Source organism: Otolemur garnettii, unplaced genomic scaffold (genome assembly GCF_000181295.1).
Source record: "Otolemur garnettii isolate 467f Iridium unplaced genomic scaffold, OtoGar3 scaffold00240, whole genome shotgun sequence".
Classification (NCBI taxonomy): Eukaryota; Metazoa; Chordata; class Mammalia; order Primates; family Galagidae; genus Otolemur; species Otolemur garnettii.
The window spans coordinates 959,217-983,740 of record NW_003852635.1 but is presented as its reverse complement, the minus strand read 5'-3'; the positions used below and the strand labels follow the sequence as shown (position 1 = coordinate 983,740).

The following is a 24,524-nucleotide window of genomic DNA, read 5'->3' as shown; positions in this document are numbered from 1 at the left end:
GTGAAGAAAACAGTATTTACCAAGGTTCAGTGATTTTCAAACTACAAAGTGCATCAGAAGTCCCTGGAAGGTTTATAAAAGCACATATTTTGGAGCCCAACCATAAAGTTTATGATTTAGTGGGCTTTGGGCAAGATAGAAGTATTTGCGGGAAATTGCATTCTTAACAAGTTCCCAAGTGCTGCTACTGTTGCTGGTCCGGGGAACTTACTTTGAGAACCATTGGATTAGAGAAATTGAAGAAAGGTCATTATGACTAGGCTAGTACAATCCTAGAAATAAATGAGTGAGGAGGCAAAAATATAGGGAGAAATTTATTTAAGCCCTTAAAAGCGTTTTTACTAAATTTGTATAGTTTTAAGAGCAATTGGGAAACAACCTTTATATGTCAATCAAAGAAGAAAAAATGAGCCCTTTGGTGATCTTACTAGAATCTGTTGTTTTGTTTTGTTTGTCTCATTCTGTTGCCCTGGGCTAGAATGCCAGTGGCCTCAGCTTAACCCACTGCATCCTCAAACTCCTGAGCTCAAGCAATCCTCCTGCTTCAGCTTCCTGAGTAGCTGGAATATCCAGGACTATGGGCATCCACCAAAATGCCAGGACGGGATACCTTTTCTATTTTCAGTAGAGCAGTCTCACTCTTCCTCATACTAGCATTGCATTTCTGAACCCAAGGGATCTTCCTAGGATTACAGCATGAGCCATCACACCTGTCTGGCTGATCTTAGTAGATTTTAAGGAAGGAGTTGATGTGATCACATTTGACATTAGAAAAGATCACTTAGTACAGAGTGTGTAGAATGGCTTGCAAGGGAGGCAAGACTGCATGGTAAAGAAAAAGCAGTCGGAAGAATCTCCCAGGAGTTCAGAGAGGAAAAAGGAAGCATGATAGGGGTGGTGATGCAAAGATTCATAGGGTATTCAGTAGGAAAACCTCAATAGGACTTGGTAATGAGTTACATATAAAAGTAATGAGGAGGGAAGGGTCAAAATGACCTCAAGAATTCTGCTTTGTGCAACTTAGTGGGTACTACCCAGCGAAGAAGATTTCTGGCAAAGGCCAGTTTGCAGGTGAAGGTGATGAAAGTAAAGGGGATTATGGGGGATATTTGGCATATTGAAATATTGTTTGAGTGGAAATGTCAAGCAAACTTTCGGATATATTTGGACATGGAGCTTAGTTGAGAAGTTTATGCAAAAACAAAAACAAATTTACATGTCATTCACTTATTGATGGAATTTAAAGTTAGGGATATAGATCAAATCATCTAAGGATAAGGTATAGAATGAGAAGATGAAAGAGTATAGGACTGAGTTTGTGAAAGAAAAATTAGACAGCAAAGAAACTGAGCTGTTTAAAGAAAGCTGAGCGGTAACAGCCAGAGGGGTGGAAAGAAAAAAATAAATTGCTGTTAAGCTGCTTAGTCATTTTCATGGAAGCCTTTCTTTAGTGCTGTTCCTCTTTCTGAAAACATTTAGGATCCTTTTCAGGGAGCAGGTTGGGAAAATAGCAAAAGGTCTCTGCCTTTTTGTGTCTCAACTTTCACTCTTCTTGCTTCATCCTGAACCCCACTAGTATTCTAGTGTGCTTGAAGTCCTCCACATCTGGAGTCTCAGCCCTTTGGTTGGTCTGCAGAACTGCCCTGCTGCTTCCTGCAGGGGAAGAAGGAGGCTTTGCAGATGTACTTTTAGCCCCCAGTATTCACTATCATTCCTGCTATACTGTCTTCTGAGATTGGTGGCACTAATAGGCCCCTTTCCCCCCCAGAATCTCCTCTGCAGACTGTGGCATTTCCTCCACTCTCCTATCATTTACAATTCTTTCTCTTCTTTCTTTTCCAAAACTCAGCTCAAATATTTTTGTCCTGATCTCTGCTGTTTTTCTTCTGCTGCTTCTCTTTAAAAAAATCATTGTGACTTAGTATCTTTAATTCTCTTGTTTTCATTTGTGGTGGAAATGAAAGGATATAACTTCATGACTGTGTGTGTGGTTTTTCCAGGATGTGCCCACTTTGTCTTTTGATTTTGTATAAGTGGCTGAGTTTTACATGCAGTTAATAGGGTATTCAGCAGGAAAACATCAATAGGATTTGGTAATAAGTTAGATATAAGAGTAATGAAGAGGGAAGGGTCAAAATAACTTCATTTTCTCACTCTATACCTTATCCTTAGATAATTTGATCTATACCCATGACTTCAATACCCTGTAAACTTTACGTGAACATTACATGCTTTAATAACCAAGACCTCTGAATACTCCTGTAGGATGTCTACCTTTACTGCCATATTTGAAAGGTCTTCCTTTGCCTTTGTTTTGTTTTGTTTGTCTCACTCTGTTGCCCCAAGCTAAAGCGCCAGTGGCCTCAGCTTAACTCACAGCTTAACTCACTGCAACCTCAAACTCCTGAGCTCAAGCAAGCCTCCTGCTTCAGCCTCCTGAGGAGCTGGAGTATCTGGGACTACAGCCACCCACCACAATGCCAAGGCTGGATAATTTTTCTGTTTTTAGTAGAGGAGTCTCACTCTCTTTCAGACTAGTCTTGAACTCCTGAACTGAAGGCCTTCTCCTAGGATTACAGGTGTGAGCCACCACTAGCCAATAGGTCAGGGATTAGCAAATTTTTCTGGTAAGATCCATGTAGTAATTCTATAAGGTTTTATGAGCCAAATGATCTCTATTGTAACTACTCAGCTAGGCTATTACTGCCCAAAGGCTACCGTAGACAAACACGTATTTTAGTGGGCATGACTGTGTTCCAATGAATCTTCATTTATAAAAATGAGTGGCTGGCTGAATTTAGCCTATAGACCATAGCTTGCCAACCTCTTCTCCAGAGTATAGGAATATTAATTACGTTTGCAATAAATAATGTTATGCTTACGTTTTTACATTTAAATCTTATTCTATCTGAAATTTGTTCTGGAATATAAAATTAGGTAAGAATCTTATTGCATTTCTTTTCTCCCAATATAATCAGCATTATATATTTAATCATCCATTATTTTCTTATAGATGAGTGATTCTAACTTTTTTATAGATTATTCTAAAGAGTTGCATCTATTTCCTCTGATTTGAGAAGCCTATTCTCAAGCTTGCATAAGTACTATGTGTAAAACTATGATGTCTTAGTTTATTTTGTGCTGCTATAACAGGGTGATTATAATGGGTGATTCATAATGAACAGAAATCCATTTGTCTGATGGTTCTAGACACTGGGAAGTTCAAGATTGAGGGGTCAAATCTGGTGAGGGCTTTCTCAGTGCACCGTTACATGGGAGAGGGCTGGTGGGGACAGAGGGAGAAGGGGCCAAACATATCCATTTATGAGAAACTCATTTCCACCTAACAGCACTGATCCATTTACAGGGTTATAGGCCTCCTGACCTAATTACTTTTTTAAGGTCTTACCTCTCAACAGTGTTGCACTGAGGACTAAGTTTCCAACACAGGAACGCTGGGGAACACATTCAAACCTCAGCAAGTAGATATTACTGGTATTGTTGTCTTCTCAAATATAATAGACTAGTCAAAATACAACTTTATAAATATATTGAGCAAGTAGAAAGTAGAGAGAAAAATCACTGTTTAGATCATTGTTGCGTTTTTGCCTCTCCTGTATTAAGTGAAGGGCCTTCTTTGTCTTTTCTTGGCATATTAGGATACCATGACTTCCCTTTCAGTTTTAAAGCTTTTTCAACTTACAAAGACCAATCATTAGGACTTCTCTTGGTGAATGGCTCATTATAATTTCTAAGATACTGTTGTTTGGCCAACTTTGAAAACAAATAAAAATGACACTTCTAAATTCTCTACTAAAACAAACTAGATTTATTCTGAAGAGTTCAGTGAACAGCATTTTGAATGAGATCCATAATGGGCTTTTTAATTAAATGAAGATAGTCATTTCATAGAGGCAATTCTCATTAGTAGAGCAGTATCAAGATGACCATTTCATTCTAATTGTGCTGTGTATTTATAGAAAGGACCTCACTTTAGGGTTGGTTTGATTAGATTTATTAATGTATCTAATCGTGACATGACACCTAATGCATTTGAACAGTAAATATTATTGTTTTCCTGAAGACAAATAGTCTCAATAAAAATGAACCTTTTTTTTTCCTTCTAGTATTTGTGTTCCTTTTATTTCTACCAGGTGAGAGAGTTCATATTTTGCCTTCTGTTAATTATTTGAATTGTCTTATATTTCTGGACTTTTTGTTATGGACTGAATGGTATGTGCCTCTAAAATTTATAAATTGAAGATCTAATCCCCTAGCCTGGCTTTACTTAGAGACAGGGTGTCTAAGGAAGTCATTAAGGTTAAGTGAGTTAATAATACTAGGTCTTGAACTGACAGGATTAACATTCTCATGGGAAGGGACAGCAGAGCTCACATGCCCTTGCAGATGAGCTCTCTGGCTCTCTCTTTCTCTCTCCCTGCATGCACTGAGGAAAGCTGTATGGGAACCCAGTGAGAAAATGGCCATCAGCAGGCCACGAAGAGAGCCCTCACCGAAAAGCCACCTGTCCTTGGACTTTCAGCCATCAGAATTGAGGGAAACTAAATTTCTATGGTTTAAACAACCCAGTTTGTGGTATTTTTTTTTTGTATGTGGTATTTTGTTATGGCAACTTGAACTGAGTAATACATTTTGCCATCTGCCATTCTGAAATAGTAGAATTCTGAGTTGCTTTGTGAGCTATGCAAGTGTTGGTTGAAGTTCCACAAGAAAAACTTCAAGAAGCCCCAACTTCACATACTTTCCTATAACAACTTAGAACCTTTAATACCTGATGGTCTTTCTTTATGTAGATACTATTAGGAAAGGCTACCAAGAAGTATTGCATTCTTTCACAAGTAGAGAAAAAGAGTCCAGTTGGGATTGTTGGGCTAGATAAAAATCTCAGTATAAAAACAAGCATGCAAATAATTTCCTTCTAGATGGCAGCATATGGAAAGTGGGAAAAGGAATAACTTTATAGTAGAGGAAACTTAGTAAACACTACCTCATGCAGGAGATGAAGAAAACATTATTAGAGATGTCATTGCAAAAGTGTGGACCTGTATAGGAGAAAAGAAAAAGAAAAAAAAATACTTCTTTTCTCCTACCATATTCTCAATACTCAATAGTTGTGACTTTTTTTCCCCACATCAACCAGTTTTCTGACACCTGCTTGGTGTCCCACAAGTCACTTCAGTAGTCACTGAAGTATTTCAAGTGAAACTACCTTGAAATATTGTAGTCTTAGCTCCACAGGATCTACTTTGATGAAAATGAAAAGTAGTAGGTCTCCTGATTCCCCACAACTTCTGTCCAATTTGTCTGTACATCAGAGGTTCCACGCCCTGCTTCTTGAGTTTGATATTTGCTCCAGAAACTCACAGAACTTATAAAAACAGTTAACTTATTAGACTACTGGTTTATTGAAAAGGCTGCAACTGGAGAACAGTCAGAAGGAAGAGGTGCATAGGACCAGGTATGGAAGAGGGGAGAAATCTCCATGCTCTCTCTGTGCACACCACCCATCATGTGCTCAGAAGCTCTTTAAACTCTGTCCTCTAGGGATTTTGTGGAGGTTTCAATACTGAGGCATGATTGATTAATCATTGATACTTAGAGATTAATTAAATCTTCCATTCCTATACCCTCCCAGGAAGTCTGAGGACAGGGGTGCAAGTCTTCACCTTCTAATTACCTATAATTCTAGAGTTTCTTCTCTGGGAAACTAAGCTCCTATCCTGAAGCCTTTCAAAAAGTTACCTCGTTAACATAAAGTCCAGTGTGGCTAAAAGGGGCTCAATTATGAATAACAAAAGACCCTCATCTCACTTTTATTAGTTATCACTTAGGAAAATTTCCGGACTTTATATTTATGCTGGAAATGGGAGCAAATGTATTTCTTATTAAAAATCACAGTATTTCAGTTCCCGGGGTAGGATGTGATACTTCTGCCCTAAAGAATCCTTATAGGGTAAACCATATGAAAAATATTAGACAACCCAAATTGAAAGACAGTTAACAAATTACCAGGCCATTACTCCTCAAAATTGTAAATAAAAGTTATCAAAAACAGGGAAAGTCTGAGAGACTGGCACAGTCAAACAAAGTCTATGGAGACATGAAAAGAAAATGGTATGGTATTCTTCATGGTATCCTAAAACAGAAAAAAAATAGGTAAAAAGTTCACAAATGTAAAGAGAGTACGGACTTTGATAATAATACTGTATCAATAATGGTTCATTACTTATAACAATTATACTGCATTCATGTAAGATGTTAACAGGGGAAGCTAGATAAAGCGTAGATGGGAACTCTGCTGTTGTAATAGTTTTAAGTAAATTTAAGAGTACTCAAAAATAATGCACTTTTCTTTTAAAACTGTATATGCAAAGGGTGCTATTTCTTTTTAACCCAAAGTCAATAAGATCCAGGGACCAGGACAAAGAACCCTCTCTCCAGGATCAATAGTCTTCAGGTCCTTACGCTGTTTGGCGTCCTTTACAGACTCATATTTGGATTCTAGGACCCTTTGTTCAGGTCCCATATGTATTAGTCAGGAAAGACTAGGTTTAGCAACTAAGAAAAATAAAGTTAATGCCTTAAATCAATCCAGCTTTTCTTTATTTCTCACATTTCATATCCAGTTTGGGGCAACAGGGGTCATCTTGCACAGAGACCAAGGGAAGTGTCAAAGGACACCACAGTAGCAAGTATACTTCTGCTTTCACCAGAACAAAGAAGAGTATCCTGCATAATTACTGATAAGCTTCCCATGGCCTTTGTCCAGAAATGACTCATGTCACTTTGCCCCACAGCTCATTGGCTCAACATGTTGTATGACCATGGCTAGCTGCAAGAAGTCTGGGAAATGTAGGGGAAAAAATAGAATATTTGGTAAGCAATAAATTTACCTCACGTTCTTATTTCTGTCTTCTTTACCACCCTTGGCTTACTTACATCCAGTCAATTTCTTTTTCTTATTACTACTTTCAAAATACGTGAGAACTCTGCTCAATATTCTGTACAATATACTCCACCCTTCTCTAGGGGAACTATAAACTCCAATATAGATCTCAGTCTTCCACTTACAGACTAACGCAATACTCATGCTTCCTTCAATTTGTGCCTGCCTGAGACTTATCCATGGAAAAGTAATCAAAAACATGAATATTACAGGTGTGAATATAGGATACTCTTATTCTGAAGTTATTGCCTAGTGACAGGGAAATGCAGAAGTTACACTGTGGTTCATCTCTTGAAACCATTACTTTGAGGTTATCTGCAATTCTGGTGTCATAAATTCATATAAGGTTCCCAACTGCATTTTGATCTGGCTTTGTGAGGCTTTATTTTCATATGGAAATTGTCTTCTTGCCTTCTAAATTGCATAATTATAATTTTAACAACCCACTCCAAAATGTAAAAGCCCAATCACCTATGAAAATGGTGTGTTTTGACATGTGTTTATTGCATGTGTGCCTATGAGTATAGTTGAATTAGCTCTTGTATCCTATTGCAAATTCGGTTACAGTTACCTTTCTTAATAACATCAAGATTGACATTATGACCAATTAGAATCTCCTTCACAACATTGCAGTAGTTAGTTAATGGCTGTTAGACAAACGTGCTGCCTTTTCTAAGTGGTTGTGGCAAGGAACGGTTTGGTATCTAAATGCTGTTACCTGTTTTTGTAATGTTATGTTATAAATCTCAACTGATAATAGATATTAGTCGATCAACTATTACACACACACAGGCAAGCACACACACACACACACACACGCACGATTTCTTGGTAGTATTTCCAAACTCTTTAATGATAGGCGAAATGGTAGAGAAAATTTATTGCAGGAAGCCTGGCAGAGAGTTCCCTGTGCAGTTTTGCTCTGTTCATGTTTTGATCTTTTCCACCTCTTCAAAGAAATTTAAGACGAGGTTACTCTTCACTTATATGTGAAGACATGTGCCCTGACCCTCATCTCTGTAAAGCTGAATGTTGTATAAATTCAATAAATGTTACCTTTCTTAAAATCTAACAAAGACTTTTATAATCTCCTAATACAGAATTATCTGTAGGTGCAGAAGGAAAGCTATGGCCTATTCGACTGCTTCTTTTAATTCACATTTTAAATATCTTGACACAATGTTTTTTTCCTGCTTCACAACTCTCTAGATAGTATGCCCTCTTCTTTCTTTTCTGTGTTTCTCTTAACATTCACAATAATCAACTGAAGAGCCAGGACTTTATTTTGACCTGAAAGGTTCTTGATATGGGTTGATCTATTGAATGTCTTTGTGCCTCAAACATGTAGGTATTATGTGTGGGCAGAGTGCAAATCAGGAAGCTGATTATATCAACATTGTGAAGATTATTTCCTCACGCTTGCTGTCTTAACTCACTCCTCTTCATTCCTGGGTCTTCACCTACACCATTCTTACTCATCCTTCATATATAACCTTAGGAATCACTTATTTCAGAAAGGATGTGCTCACTTTTTAGTCCTGGATCTGGCTTCTCCCTTCCTGACTCCTGTACTCGGCATACTTCCTGTATACAAATAGTATCCACTGTCGCATAACTACTTTTTCATTGTCCACCTCTTGCTTACATTTTCCACAGACATCAGTATAGATGGTTCATGGTCCTTGGAACAAGGGAAGCCCTCAAAAAGTTGTTGTTAAATGAATCAAAATTTTAAATAATTATGATTATGACAGCTAACATATATGTATTGAGAACTTGTAAGACATTTAGAATATTATGTGCATTGTCACAATTAACATCATAAGTCTTTTTAAGAAGAGTATTACTTTTCCTACTTTACAAGTGTTTCTGGCAGCACGTGTGGGTCAGTGGGAAGGCCACCGGCTCAGTATACCGAGGGTGGCAGGTTCGAACCCAGCCCCAGACAAACTGCAACAAAAAAATAGCTGGGCATTGTGGCAGGTGCCTGTAGTCCCAGCTACTCGTGAGGCTGAAGCAAGAGAATGGCTTGAGCCCAGGAATTGGAGGTTGCTGTGAGCTATGATGTCACAGCACTCTACTGAGGGTGATAAAGTAAGACTCTGTCTCAAAAAAATACAAACCTAAAAACAACAAAAAAAATGTGTTTGAAAGATGTTTTTGATTTATATTATAAATCATTTACAATGATTTATATTATTTATATTTAATGATTGACATGGCAGGGATTATGGCTGTTATTTATATTTTGTTTGCTGTTTATCCTCTCAGTTTTTTTTTCTCTATTTTCTTCTATCTTTCTTCTTGCAAGTTAGTGTATTCATTTATTTGTTTTTAAGTGTATCTATTTTTATAAATTTTAAAGCATCTGTTCTAGGGATTGCATTATATACCTGTGACTTACCAACATCTATGGGCATCAAGATATTACCAGTTCACGTGAAGTATAGAGAACTTTCCTTCCTTTATCCCTTTGCCCTCCCTCAATTGTAATGTAATAATCTTAAATAAGTTTCGTCTACATTTAGAGACAACCACATTAGATCTTATTCAATTTTTTGTTCAACTATCAGAGATAGTATAGAAAACTCAGCAGAAAAAGGAAAGTCTAATTGATTTACCCCTATTTTTGCTTTCTATTGTTTTTTTTTTTTTGTCCTAATGTTTTAATATTTGTTCATTTATCATTTCCTTTCTGTTCAGGTAACTTTCTAAAGTTAACCTATCAGGATAAGTTGTTTGGCATCAGTTCTGTTTTGTTCTTATTTTTCTTTTATGAATCTTATTTTTCTTTTTCTGAGGATGATTTGAAGTTTTTTTACTTTTTTATTCCTGAAAAATGTTGTTGCTAGATGTAGATTTGGGGATGACAGTTCTTTTACTCTAACATCTAAAGGTACAGTGCCACTTTCTTTTTGCCTTGATGGTTTCTAATGAGAAATCTGCCATCATCAGAATTTTTTCCTCTATAGGTAAAGTGTAATTTCTCTGTGCTTGCTTTTACGACATTATCTTTGTTTACTTTTCTTTTTTAAGATGGAGTCTCACTTTGTCACCCTCAGTAGAGTGCTGTGGTATCACATGTCACAGCAAACTCAAAATCTTGGGCTTAAGCAATTCTCTTGCCTCAGCCTCCCAAGTAGCTGAGATTATAGGCACCCATCCCAATGCCTGACTATTTTTATTTTTTCATTGTAGTTGTCATCGTTGTTTGGCAGGCCTGGGCTGGATTCGAACCCGCCAGCTCTGGTGTATGTGGGTGGCACCCTAGCCACTGAACTACAGGCACTGAGGCTTTCTTTACTTTTCATAAGTTCACTATCCTATTTCTAGATATAATTTTATTGACCAAATTTTTTTATTTATGCTCTTCTTGAATTTGTAAATTTATGTCTTCTTAATTTGTGAAATTTTCAAACTTTACTTCTTTCAATACTTTTCAACCTTGTCTTGTTTCTTCCTCTACTAATCTGACTGGTAATCTTTTTTCGAATAGTCCCAGAGCTCTGTGAGGCTCTCTGTTTTAATTTTTTTCATACTATTTTTTTTTCTGTTTTTCAGAAAGCATAATTTTGATTTCTCTCTCTTTATGGTTCTTTTTGATATAAATAATACCATTTATTCCCTGAACTCTTCTATTTTTTATTTCGGTCAAGTTTGTCATAATTGCTTGTAGAGATAATTTTATGATGGATAATTTTTCTTATCAGATACTTGTAGCATCTAAATCATCTCAATATTAGTATCTGTTGATTATTTCTCATTCAAGTTGAAATTTGTCTGGTTTGGGGGTCAAGAGAATTTTAAAAATAAATTGTAGATAACTGGCTATCCATATGTGAATCTATTTGAGACTCTAAATCTCATCTAAATATTGCTTTAATTGGCCTTCTCTGACATTGCTCCTGCAGAAGAGGCAATTCTTCTCATTGTTGTTAGTTTAATGTTCAGATTCTCTGGTTGGCCTCTGTTGGCAACTGGAGGCAGCAGGGGATTCTCTTTAGTTTTGAGTGGTGGTAAAATCTTACCCCTGACTGGTTCATACTGAGTAAGGGGTTATAGCTCCTAACCCTCAAATGGAAGTGAAAGTACAGGATTCACCCATGATACTCACACAAAGGCAGAGACCTGTGCAACTCAATGAGAATCAAAGTTCTGGCTCACTGCTCAGACTTTTCTGATCCACGTACATGGGGAGAAGCTGGGGAGCTCCTGCAACCTAAAGAGAGTGGAAGTTGAGTTTCCACAATGGACATTTGTTGACCTAGGTGTGGATAGGGCTATGGGATTTTTCATGTGGAATTTGAATGGAGTAACATCATTATTTTCTAAATGCTTTCTGTCTCACAGAGCTGCCTCTCATCTGATCCTTTACTAGTGAGGAACAGGTTTTTGATGTGGCTTTTTTTTTTCTGTATCTATTGGTGTTTTCAGGTTGCTGGCTTTTCCAGTATCAAGCCTGGTATATTGAAATCACAAGGCAAACCCAGAAAACTCACTGCGATGTCATTCCATGAGTGCCAACGTCCCTTGCCAGTCTGCCTTCTTCTCCCTGGTGTTTTTAATTGTAGGATGGGTAGAGAGTACTATTCCTACTCTGTCTCTCCAGAAATAGATTCATCCTTTGCTTGCTTATTTTTAATTATATTTATTGTGAACGTTTTATTAAACTAATTTCTTATTCATTTGGAGTACATTTTTGAGAATTTTTTTGTTTGTTTTTTAGGTTAAGTGGCATTTTGAAATCTTTATATTTCTGGCAACTTCTGCTGCTACAGAGTAAATTTTAAAATTTAAAAAATAAATGTATATAAGACAATAGAGATACGTGTCTACATATATATGTATCTACACATACATTATGTGTAATTTAAATTGCACACAAACTTTTTGGGTACCCTGTACATATATGAATATGAATATCCTTCCCCCATACTGTGTTTATACTATTGTCCAGTAGCTGTCTGACGTTACTGATGTAGAAGAGAAGTCTGCCCAAAATGGATAATGTTTTTCATTGTGAACCGAACACATTATTTGTTTGTCTATAAATGCTTAGAAATGTTTGTATGTTAACTGTATCCTCAAAAATTAAGAACTTCCTACAAGATATAAACACAAAGTTGAAGTTCTCTCATATTTGCATTTCCTGTGAGTTTTTTTAAGCCATATTGATCTCTAGACTCAGTGTTCCTTCAACCCAGGAAGATTTGTTTTATTACTTCTTGATATTTTTTTTTATCTTGTTCCTTACCTGAATCTAGACTACTAACAGTATTCTGTAGCATTTCCCATGTGCCTTCCTGGCTGTTATAATTTATGTTCTCTTTTCCTTTTTGTTAGGTATTTTATGAGAGTTTTCTTAAATATAACATTTAATTTACTCATGTGGGTTTCCACAGTATCCCATATTCTCTAACTCTCTCCATTATAGCTTTTACATCAGCCAGCATATTTTTCATTTAAGGTGAAAAACTTGTTTCTCTGAACAGCTGGCACAGAATTTCTCCCAGACAGAAGACTCTGCTGGAAAATATTTTGTGTGGTTTAGAAGCTAAAGAAATAAAGATGATTGTTGAATTGTAACTTGGAAGAGAAGTAGAGAGAATCCAGGAGGTGACAGAAAGCTCTGAGATACTCATTGTGACCCCCCTGGGGCCTCCAGCATATTTTTTAGCATGTGGATATTTGTTTAATCAATTTTATTTACGTTTGCTTTTCTGTATGTTTAAAAGTGGGAAAACCAAATGTTATGTGTTAAATTAGAGCTAACATATTAGAGCCAGCAAATAATGTAATGTAAATCTGCATTGGAACAGATGCTTGGAAACTCTTGGACATTCAGAAGCTATAAAATCAGGGGGAACTACAATTGGTCACAGAAGGAATTCAAGACAATTTTACATAGATTTACAAGCCAGGGATAGAACAACATAGAGGAAAGGCCACGTAAAGGCTTAGGAGGAAGATGCTGATGTACCAACCACATTGAGAGGCCTCAGAAAAAGCAATCTGACAATGTCATGATATTGTATATCTAATATGAATAAACACCCCCCCCCAAGTTCAGGGATATCCCCAAGATGACAGTAACTTTTCCCTTACTCATGACTTTCCCCTCTCTACAGTTGCCTGTCTTCCTTTAGACTCAGCAATACTTTGTTTCTTGCTCACCCAATGTGCTTGTGTTTCCTTGATGTTTTGGAAAGGTCATCCCAGAGATTGGGTTTGTTTTGGTTTGAATTATTTAGAATAAAATGAGGTAGAAACAAAAAAAGTTCTGTTCATCTTAATGTTCCTTTGTGGTTCAGAAACAGCCCTCAAATCTAAGAAAATTTAAAAGGGAACTGACAACCATGCAGTCATGGCAGAAAGCGTGACATGTGTCTTCTCCATTTTGGTTGTGCCACAAAGTTGGATAGGGCACTGCTCCTGTTTGCTCAGAGGCTTGGTTGAACTTTTCTGTTAGAAAAATAAAAAATAACAAGCAAGCAAAACCCCACACCTCATTGTCTAGCAAGTTTATCTGCTCCAAATATAAGCAGCCATATACCAATGATGCAGTATCCCTGCAATGTGTTATCTCAAGTTCCTGGTGACCTTCCCCAAGGATATATAGTTGGATCAAGATCCTCACTACTCCAGCAATTTCCTTATCTCTAGTGGCAGATATTCTGCAGCATGATCTATTGAAATCTTCTTCATGTGTTCCTGAAGTCAAATGGTGTCTTGAATATGGAAAATGATGGATTTGTTGACCTTTCATCAGATCCCGTTCATTTTGTATTATATCCTGCCTACAGTCCTCATGTTTCCTGCATACTATTAACTATCTGCAAGTGTTTAAAATATATTTTTAAATTTTTTTTCAATTGACATAATTATGCCCTGGAGCCCCCATTGCAGAAGGATGGCAAACAATTCAATGTCAACTCTAACAATCACCACCCACTCAAATACCATCACCCTTAGAAAGACACATTTCTGGAGTTTTATTCAGTGCCATGACAGTGAGGAACTTAGACTCCCATGCAGTCATTATCAGTGAAAAAGGAATGCAGGTGAGGCCAAGGGCAAATGGAGGTAAGCAATTCTGCATCAAATACTGCCTCTACTATGAGTTGTGTGGCTTTGGCTCTTATATAATCTCACTTTCTCTCAATTTTTTTCATTTATGAAGAATAACTTCTAGTACTTGATCTCAAATTATTTCTCTGAGGATTAAATGAATAAACATAGGTGAAGTTTGCAAAGTGGGGCCTCACATCCAGCTAACTTTAGACTCATGTTTGATACCTTGCCACCTTGATCTCGCATTCTCCCCTGGGTTTTGAGAGTGTGGATCAGCTTCCTTTACATCTCAGTCTCCTTTCCATCAAGACTTCTTAATTCTCCTTCCTCCTCCATTTGGCTAGAACTCCTAGCTAAGTACTTTGATTGGCTTCAAATTTCACAAAACAGAAGCAGATTTTACTTTTTTTACGGGCATCCAACATCTATTTCAAAACAAATCCCATGCCCAGTTCTATTTTTGGAAATGGGAAGAAGGGGTAAGTGCATAAGGAAAATATGTGAGGTTTATCCTGCTGCACACATCTGTCTTTGATGCTTTCAGTGGGAATATTGGTCAGGAAGAGAAATTAAGTCAGTGTGCTTAAGCCTTTAGCTTTCTGAAAAGCTTTCACATTTTTCTATAGCATTTGTGTTCATATTTTATTTTGCCAATTAAAGTGTATGTACATTTTATGTGTATTTATAAAACCACTTACAAAAAAATCAGTTTATGTACTTATAATCATATGTAAGTACATATTATAATGTATGAAATGGGTCAGTTGTTTTTTGTTTATTTTAGTAACTTTGTTATTTAAAGCAGTTTTGGGTTCACAATAAAATTGATCAAATGGCATGGCGATTGTCCCTATCACTTATGGCCCATACATGCATATTTTTCTTCATTTTCAGCATCCCCTCACCCTGTGTTATATTTGTTACAACTAATGAATCTACACTGACAATCATTATCACTCAAAGTCTGTAGTTTACAATAGGGTTCACTGTTGGTGTTCATTTTGTATATTTAAATATACAAATTTTAAATATATATAATTTAAATATATATATATAAAATATATATAATTTACAATGACATTATCCACAGTTACTGTATCACAGATAACTATAGTTTCGCTTCTCTGAGAATTCTCTGTGTTCTGCCTATTTATCCCTCTTTCTCTCTAATCCTTGGCAATCGTGTGTTTTTATTATCTCCATGGATTGGCTGTTTCTAGAATGTCTTTTGGTTACATTCACATAATTTGTGCCTTTTTCAGACTGACTTTTTTCACTTAGTAATTCATCTTCCTTTATGCCTTTTTATGCCTTTTTAGTTAATTTATTTTTTATTTTTTTCTATGTTAGAATAATAAAAGAAAGGCACAAAGTTAAGTAAGAAGTCACAGAATCGTCTCTGCCCCTTGAGTGATAGTTGCCACTGGCAGAGTCCCAGGGCAAAGATGCCATCAAGGGTCTTCTCTCAGCTCCAGCTACCAAATCCTAGCCTCACTGCCTCAGGGAGGACCTGTGGAAGTGGTAGAGTTAATTTCTTATTAGTGCTGAATTATCTTCCATGATACAGAAGGATGTACCACAGATTGCTTATCCATTCAAGTACTGAAAGTCACTTTAATTGCTTCCAAGTTTTGGCAATTTTGAATAAAGCTCTTATGAACATTTTTGTGTAGGTTTTGTGTTAATGTAAATTTTTAACTCATTTGGGAAATACGAAGGAGAAAGACTAATAGGTCATATAGTAAGACTCTGTTTATTTTTGTAAGAAACTATGAAACTGTCTTCCAACGTGTCTACACCACTTTGCCTTCCCACCAGCAATAAATGAGAGTTCCTGTTTCACACACCTTTATCACCATTTGGGGCTATCAGTGTTCTGGATTTTGGCTGTTGTAATAGATCCATAGAGGCATCTTGTTGTTTTAATTAATGTTTCTCAGATACTGTATAAAGTGGAGCATCTTGTCATGTATATTTCCCATCTGCATGTCCTATTGTTGGTTTTCCTAATGTTGATGTCTGAGAATTCTTCCTCTGAATATTTTGGGTAACAAATATTATCTCCTAGTCTCTGGCTTCTCTTTTTATTTTCTTCAAAGAGTCCTTGACAGAACAGAAATGTTTAATTTTAATGAATTGCAGTTTATCCGTTCTATCATGGATTATGATTACATTGCATCTAAAAAGTGATAAAACATATCTAAAAAGTGAGGCAACACTTTTCAGTGTCTAGGTTAGTGAACCAGGGTCATCTCTATTTTCTCCTACGATATCATCTAGGAGTTTATAGTTTGTCTTTTGAGTTAATTTTGGTAAACAGTGTATGGGTTTTTTTTTGCATGTGGATATCCAGTTGTTCTGACATCATTTGTTGAAGACTATCTGCAATGTCTTTCCTCCTTTGTCGAAGACCTGTTGACTAAATTTATGTGCATCTATTTTAGGCCTGTTTATTCCATTTCATTGACCTGTATGTTTATTCTTTGCCAGCACCATGCTGTCCAGATAACTTTAGGTTTATAGAAAATTTTAATATTGGATAGTTTCAGATCTCTAACTTTGTTTTTCTTCAATATTATGTTGACTATTTTGAGTCTTTTGCCTCTTCATATAAACTTAGAATCAGTTTATCAATATTTACAAAGTAACTTTCTGTGATTTTTTATTGGGATGATAGTAAGTCTACAGATCAATTTAGAAAAACTACCATCTTGACAATATTGGGTCTTCCTATCAAGGAAAGTGAAATATATTTCAATTTTTTTAGTTCTTCTTCAATTTTATTCATTGCAGCTTTGTAGTTTTCCTCATATTTTGAGCATATGTTGTTATAAATATACCTATGTATCTCATTATTTGGGGATATACAGACTTTGTGCCCATTTTACTTTGAAACTGAAGTAGGTACATATACATACAATTATTTTAGGTCCATGTATTATGCAAATGTATGCATTTCTGTACATTTCTATAAATTTATAAAACATGTATAAATTTAGTTATGCGTAAATTAACTAATTATATATTCATATAATGTTTAAATATGAAACATTTTCAGTAATTTTTAAGTTATATTTGAATCTCTAATAATCATTTTTCTGATTTGCTAGAATAACCAACTTTTAAAAGAAAACAGGCTATAAATCTACCAATAATGTACTAATGTAATTATTATTGTATGTCATGTAATTTATTGATATTATTAATGTAACAATATTATATTATCATCACAATGACCAGCTGCTTTTATATGAAGTACTAAACATAAAAATATAATTTACAAATGTTAATTGATGTTAATTTTTGAGTGAAACAGTTTTTGTCACAGCCGTAGGTTTAACATTTTTTCTTAATAGTTCCTATATGCATGTTATTGGAAAAACACTTCATTCTGACATTTTGGTGTGACTCGAGATTTTCTCTCCAAACTCTTAACAATTACAAAATGTTGGCAGGGTAATGAGAAGAGGGATTTATGGTATGGAACTAAATTATGAAAAAGAGGCATTAATTTAGACTTATTAGTGGTTTGTAACTTTCAGGCATAATGTCTTTCGTATGGCAATGAAGAGGGCAAAGCAGTTCTAGTCTGAGTTGAGTGTAAGAAGAAAAAAACCCTACTACTCCTACAGCACCTGTCAAAGAGACACGATTGCTAGAAGCTAGATAACAGAGGGGGGGATTTCCATGTATCTAAACAAAATGAAAAAGGAAATCTTCCAATAAGTTACAGGGTAGCATGATTTTGTGATCATTCCATTGACTTACACCAAGTCTCCAGTGAAAAGAAATTACAACTGTTCGATTCTGTACATTTTGCATATTTCTTACTCCTTGTGACGTTATATTGTTCTTTAATTTCAGAATTATAATTCATATTGATAATTTGTAATTACTAGTGTATTGTCAAGTGGTTACAATATTAGAAAGGACCTATCATACTTTCATTTCTGGTAAACAACTATGTTATTTGATGCTGATCGATAAAATTAGAAACAAACAAAGAAGCTTTCACCCTATAGACAAAGTATGTTTACTTAGAAAATGAAGTAAAAATTGCATGGATCATATGATTTTAAAAATATTAAGAATTAGTCATGTATGAGTATATGTATGAAGCATGATAGTTGGCAAATACTTTTGTATAAGCTACCATATTTACCTCTGAGAATAGTCTTATAAATTCATCCAGGATTTTCATATTTTGATTTTTATAAAGAAGGCAAAACAATAAAAGTATTGATTATATTAATATGTCCTTATATGTATAAAGAGCTTTTTTATATGCTATTACATTTGATCATCATATCTATATTGTGAGGTAGGCAGGGAATTTCACCTTCATTCTCAAGGTGGGAAAATCAAAGAAGATAACGTCTAAAGAAAAGAAGCTTTGTACAATAGAACTCTGATTATGAAAAAGTTCTCTGTGTGGACTTTCCAATTTGGTACCCACTAGATTTACATGGCTACTGAGCTCTTAAGGTTTGTTCAGAGTGACTGAGGAATTAAATATTCAATTTCACTTGATTTCCATTTAAATGTTAATACGTGTACCAGTTTTGAACAACAGAGATACGCAATATTGTTTACTCATATACTGATTCACTTATCTTTTTTTGAAATGTGCTATATATAGGAGGAATGTTGACAGAATTGGATCCGTGCCATCTGAGTAATTACATATGCAGCTTATACTACAAAGCAAGTAAAATAACTTGCCTAATATCCACGCTAGGAAAGCAGAGATTAGGAAGTATATTCAGATGGAGATGTTCCCTAATCACTAAGTAGTTAGATCATGGATTCTAAACTACTGATTGGCCACTGAACCTAGTGAAATACATTGTTTTGCCACTTTCAAATGTTTATATCTACCATGGCTCGCATTTCAAAGTAAAGTAGGAAGCTTTGCCTACTCATCAGTGAAGTTGGCTAGTCAAACCAAGATTGGAAAACCCAGAGGAGATAAACAACTCAGCTAGAGATTTACAGAGTTTTTAGTGGCACTGAAGAGTAATGGAACTGGTTAATCATGTTACGTGGTTGAGCAATGTAGGTTTCTGGCAATTTAGCGAGGATGGGATTTTCTGACTGTAGGATTCCAGGACTATAATTCATGCAGTTCAAACATTGCTCCACGAACCTGGTGTCCACTCTGAAACTGGAGAAGGAATAATTATCTGAAAGTGTATCTCTAGTAATGACTGAGAAAATTCCTTCAATCCTCTCCATTCTTTCCCATCACAAGCTTCAAAAACCTAAACACACATGCTATGTGTAGATGTAAAACATAATCTCTATTTTTATAAGCTAAATTGAGAGCTAGTTTTCTCTGAGGAAGGAAAAGTGCAGGCTGTTCATGTTGACACTAGAAACTATCACAAAAATGTGTTTAAAATAAATCCTAGTTGCTTTCCTCAGAAAATGCAATTCTGAATGTCAATAATTTCTAACTTCAAGAACACACTGAGTTGTACATTTAGAGACTTATTTCTGTCCGTCTTCTTGCACTTGGAGATTATAGATGGCCTTCTTTGAACTTTCTCATAATCCTTAATCACTTTTATTTCTATCTCACTCAGTAGCATTTGTCATCTACTTATCTTCTATTTTGATGTGACAAACCCTCCTGAAATTTAATGGTTTATAAAACAACCTCGCACTTCAGATGGGTTAGGAATCTGGGTTTGGTGTGACTACATCCTCTGGTTCTCAGGTCTCTAATAAGAATTTGACCAAGATGTTGACGAGGGCATCATATCAAGGGTCTACTGAGAAAGGATCCACTTTCCACATTATTCATGTGATCGTGGGCAGGATTTATTTCTTCCCAGGCTTTCAGCTGAAGGTCTTAATTCTTGGTTGACTCCTGGCCCGACGCCTCTCTCAGTTTTTTCCCTAGGGCCTTATTCATCAGATAATTAAAAACATTACAGTTGATTTCATCAGAGTGAGGGTGTGAGGAGTGGGGTTGGAGGGCAGGGATGGGGAGAGAGAGAGAATATGATGAATGAGAACAAGAATAAAGTCACAATTACCTATTCTTAGATGACTTCCTACCTATTCTTAGGAATGACTTTCCATCACTTTTGCCACAATTTATTTATTAAGAACCTCCATGTCCAGCCCACACTGAAGGGGAGGGGATGGTATAGAACATGAATATCAGGATGGTGTGGAGGGTATACTTGGAAGCCATTTCTGAAGCTGCCTACCATAACTGGAATTTTTAGGTATCCACCAATCTCTCCAAATATTTTCCCCATTCTGATGCTACAAATTTCTTTTAAAGCATGTAAATACAAATGTCAGTTATTAATCATAATGACATTAAAATATCATTACATAAAACTGAAAAGTAAGATACATTATTTCAAGGGATGTGATAGCAACAGGCACTTTTTAATAAAAATTTAATTTGGGAAAATGCACATAATGAAGTTTACCATTTACCCATGCTAAGCATACAGTTCAGGAGTGTTAGGTACATTTGTGGTGTTGTGTGTCACCACTGTCCATATCCAGAATTATTTTCATCTCACAGACTAAAACTCTGCACTCATTTGATGACTCTGATTCTTCCTTTGTTCAGACCTTGGGAACTATCACTCTGCTGTCTATACATTTGACTACTCTGGGGAATTTATATAATTGAAATCATCTAAGTATTTGGCTTTTCTGGGGCCGGCTCATTGCTCTTTGTATAATTTTATCAAGTTTCATCCATGTTGTAGCATGTGCCAGAATTTCCTTCCTTTTAAGGTTGAACATTATTCCACCTCTGCATACATTACATTTTACTTTTTTATTCATCTATCAATACACACATGGGTTGCTTTCACCTTTTGACTATTGTGAATAACTTAGAAACCTGAGTATACAAATATCTCTTTAAGACCCTGCTTCCAATTATTTTAGGTTTATAGCAAGAAGTGGAATTTTGGGATTATATGTAATACAGTAAATTCATTTTTAAATTTTTTAGGAATTAATGTGCTGTTTTTATAGTAGATACAACATTTTACACATAGTGTAAAGAGGGCAGAAGGGTTCTAATTTCTTTACACTGTAATAAATATTTGTTTTTTCTAGTCATTGCTTTTGTTTTGTTTTTGATAGTGGCTGTCTTGATGGGGATGAGTGGCCATCTTTATGGGGGGGGGTGTGGTTTTCATCTGTATTTCCCAAATAATAAGTGATGCTGAACATCTTTTAATGTACTAAATCATTACTTGTATATGTCTTGGAGAAATGTCTATTGTTTCTGCTAACGTCTAGTTTAATTTCATTTTGGTCAGAGAACACACTTTACATCATTTCTTGTTGTATGTCCCAAAAGTGATCAATTGAAGAGAAAGTCTATTCTACCCTTGCTTAGTGGCTTGTCCTTTAATTGTTAATAAATCAAATAAGCTGACTTGATAAGTTTAAGACCAAATAATGTTCTCTAGATCTTCTTTGTTCATGCTGATTTTCTTACAACTACTACTATCAATTACTAGAAAGAAGTATTGAAGACCTCAACTAACCTGAAGACCTCAAAAAAAAACTTGTGTTTTTTTTTTTTTCTGCTTCAATTCTATGAGGTTTTGCATCATAAATTCCGTATTAGTGCTATTAGTTGCAAAAATGTTTAGGGCTTTTGATAGACTGACCAATTCATCATTCTGGATGACACCATTATCCCTGATGGCATTCCTATATTATTAATACAGCTGCTCAAGCTTTCTTTTAGATTATTTGTGACTTACACTTTTCCCTCCTTCCTTTTGCTTTTAACCTCTCTATAAGCTTATATTTAAAGGGGCTTTTCTGAGGAAAGCTTATAATTGAGTCTTGCTTTTATATTCACTTAAAAAAAATCTCCCCTTTGATTATAATATTTAGGCCATTTACATTTAATACTATTGAGAGGGTGGCAAAATCTAGCAACTTGCTAGTAGTTTTCTTTTTGTTCCATCTGTTACTTTACGTAATTTCTTATTTACTACTTGCTTTAAAATTGAGTATATTTTTACTATTTCACTTTAGCTACAGTATTTGCATCTTACACTTCTTTGTGTAGTCTATATTCAAATAATATTAAACTACATGCAGTGTACACAAGTATACATGCTAGAAAAATTACATTTCTTTCCCACTCCTCTGCATTACTATTGTCAGGTAGTAAAATATGCAAAAATTCCATAGTTACTAATTCTTATTTTTGTTTGGACAATTAAATTTAGAGTAATTAAAATTAATATAAAACATCTGCTCAATTATTTTTATTTTGATCATTTGTGGAGCAATTTAATTGTTTAAAATTTCTTTGATATTATATTACTTCTGTCTCAAAAACAGAGGCAGGTGTGCTTATAATGAATTTTTTTAGCATTAATTATTTCAAGAAATATTTCTGGAAGAGAGAGAGTATTTGGTGGGACCTCACCTAATATACATAACACAATGGTACATTTCAAAACTATTGAGAATAGACTATAAATGTCTTACCACAACAAATTGATGGTTGTGTTAATCAGCTCAATGTAAGCATTCCACATTGTATATCAAATCGGTACATTGTACCCCATAAATGTATCAATGTACACAGTTACGATTTAATAAAGGGAAACAAATTATTTATTTATTTATTTTTGAGATAGAGTCTCACTCTGTTGCCTTAGGTGGAGTGCCAAGGAATCACACTTAACAGCAACTTCTAACTCTTGGGCTCAACCAGATCCCCTTGTTTCAGCCTCCCAGTAGCTGGGACGACAGGCCCAGCACAGTGCCCTGCTAATTTTTCTATTTTTAGTAAAAACGAGGTCTCCCTCTTGCTCAGGCTTTTCTTGAACCCCTGAGCTCAGCAATCCACTGGCCTTAGCATCTCAGAGTGCTAGGATTATAGGCATGAGCCACAGCACTCGGCCCCCAAAATAATTATTTTTATTTAAGATTTTTTTTGCTAGATATGGTATTCTCTTTGATATTTTTGTTGTTTAGTACTAATGTTGTCACTTTTTTACTTTTCTGGTTTGCATAAATTTTTATATGTAGGAAGTCTTATCTGATTCGTATCTTTGATGCTCAGTCTGTATATGATGTCTATTTTTTGATGATTGCCTAAAAGATTGACTATGGTTTTAGTTTTAAGCATTTTGAATATAACGTGTCTACTACTGTTTTATTTTAATATTTAATATCTCTACATATTATTTTCCCTCTTCCAGTAGCAAACTATTCTTCTTACTTGGTACCTTGACAGATGGTTTTGGGATGTGAGCAGGGTCGTGGGTACAATTCTCTTTAAATGACCCAGAGTTTAGGATTAGACAGATATTTACTGTATAAGGTGGGAAGTGATTTTGATGTGTCCTCTCCCTGTACCAAGCAAATTTAATTTGTTTCTTATGTGGTTCTTTTGAGGAAAAGTTCCCTGCCCTCCTCCAAAGTTAGAAGACTGCCAATGGAAATGAAATGATTTATTTTTTAAATATTTATTTATTTATTCATATATATTTATTGGGTGTATTTGAGATTTGCAACATAATGATATAGGCTATATAGAGCTAATAAAAGGATTACTATAATAATCACACAGTTACTTATTTGTCAGAGAGTGCTGAAATCTACTTATTTCATTTTAAATCTCTTATAAAATATAATTTTATTAATGAAAGTGTTCATCTTACTTATTAGTTGTCTGAACTTGTTCATCCTACATATTTTCTACTTGTATCCTTTGGCCACATCTCCTCATCCCCCACTTACCCATAGTAACCACCGTTTTATTCTTTCAGTATATATACATCATATATATAAGGCAACCAACATAAGTAACTGAGGCAAATATTTCCATTAGTGGAGGTTTATTAAGCTAAAATTTGAGGAGGCTCCCAGGAAAAATACATGACACATACATCCATGACTTTGTTTCCCCCTGAAGAGAGATTTGGGAACTCAGTATTTAAGGAGAGAGGACATGCAGAAAGAGAAGCAGGAAAGGGCTGGCAGTGGAGTGGTGAAGCAAATGGTTACCTTCTTGGGAGGCTTTAATTACTGTCTTGGAAATCTACATTTTACATAAGATACAGTGAAAGTTTGAAGAGGAAAATGGAGTGAAGGAAAAAGTCAATGATGTGGATGTCCCTGGGTGGGCAGAAGAATGATCGGTCAGGTCTCTGTTTTGCACCTGGGAAGATAAACTTGGAATCAACATTACTGGTGCAGAATTGAACAGACTTTAGTTTTAGGAGCTAGTCTTACCTTGCAGACCTACAGTTACAACTTTCATGTCCTTGTTTATGAGAGGCAGGCAAAATGATATGTGGGTGCGGTCCTTGTAGATGTCTGAGGTCTTGTACCTTTCTGTGGAGATTGTCTGATGCACTTGTTAGCAATAGTTACTTATTGGAAGAGGGGAATACATACTGAGCCTCCAGGCTTGACCTTCCCTTTGCATAAGGACTTGGAGGGGTTCTTGATAATTTTTTTTTTTTTT

At 35.5% G+C, this 24,524-nt stretch overlaps 1 protein-coding gene and 1 non-coding gene across 3 annotated transcripts in view; one reads left to right on the top strand and one right to left on the bottom strand.

Moving 5' to 3' along the window:
* Positions 1 to 24,524, top strand: part of LRRTM4 (leucine rich repeat transmembrane neuronal 4) — a 702,753-nt gene that overhangs the window by 254,734 nt on the left and 423,495 nt on the right. The window lies entirely within an intron of this gene.
* On the bottom strand, positions 15,436 to 15,563 carry LOC111722369. The gene has a single exon (XR_002771193.1). It is a non-coding gene; the product is annotated as a small nucleolar RNA SNORA30/SNORA37 family (small nucleolar RNA).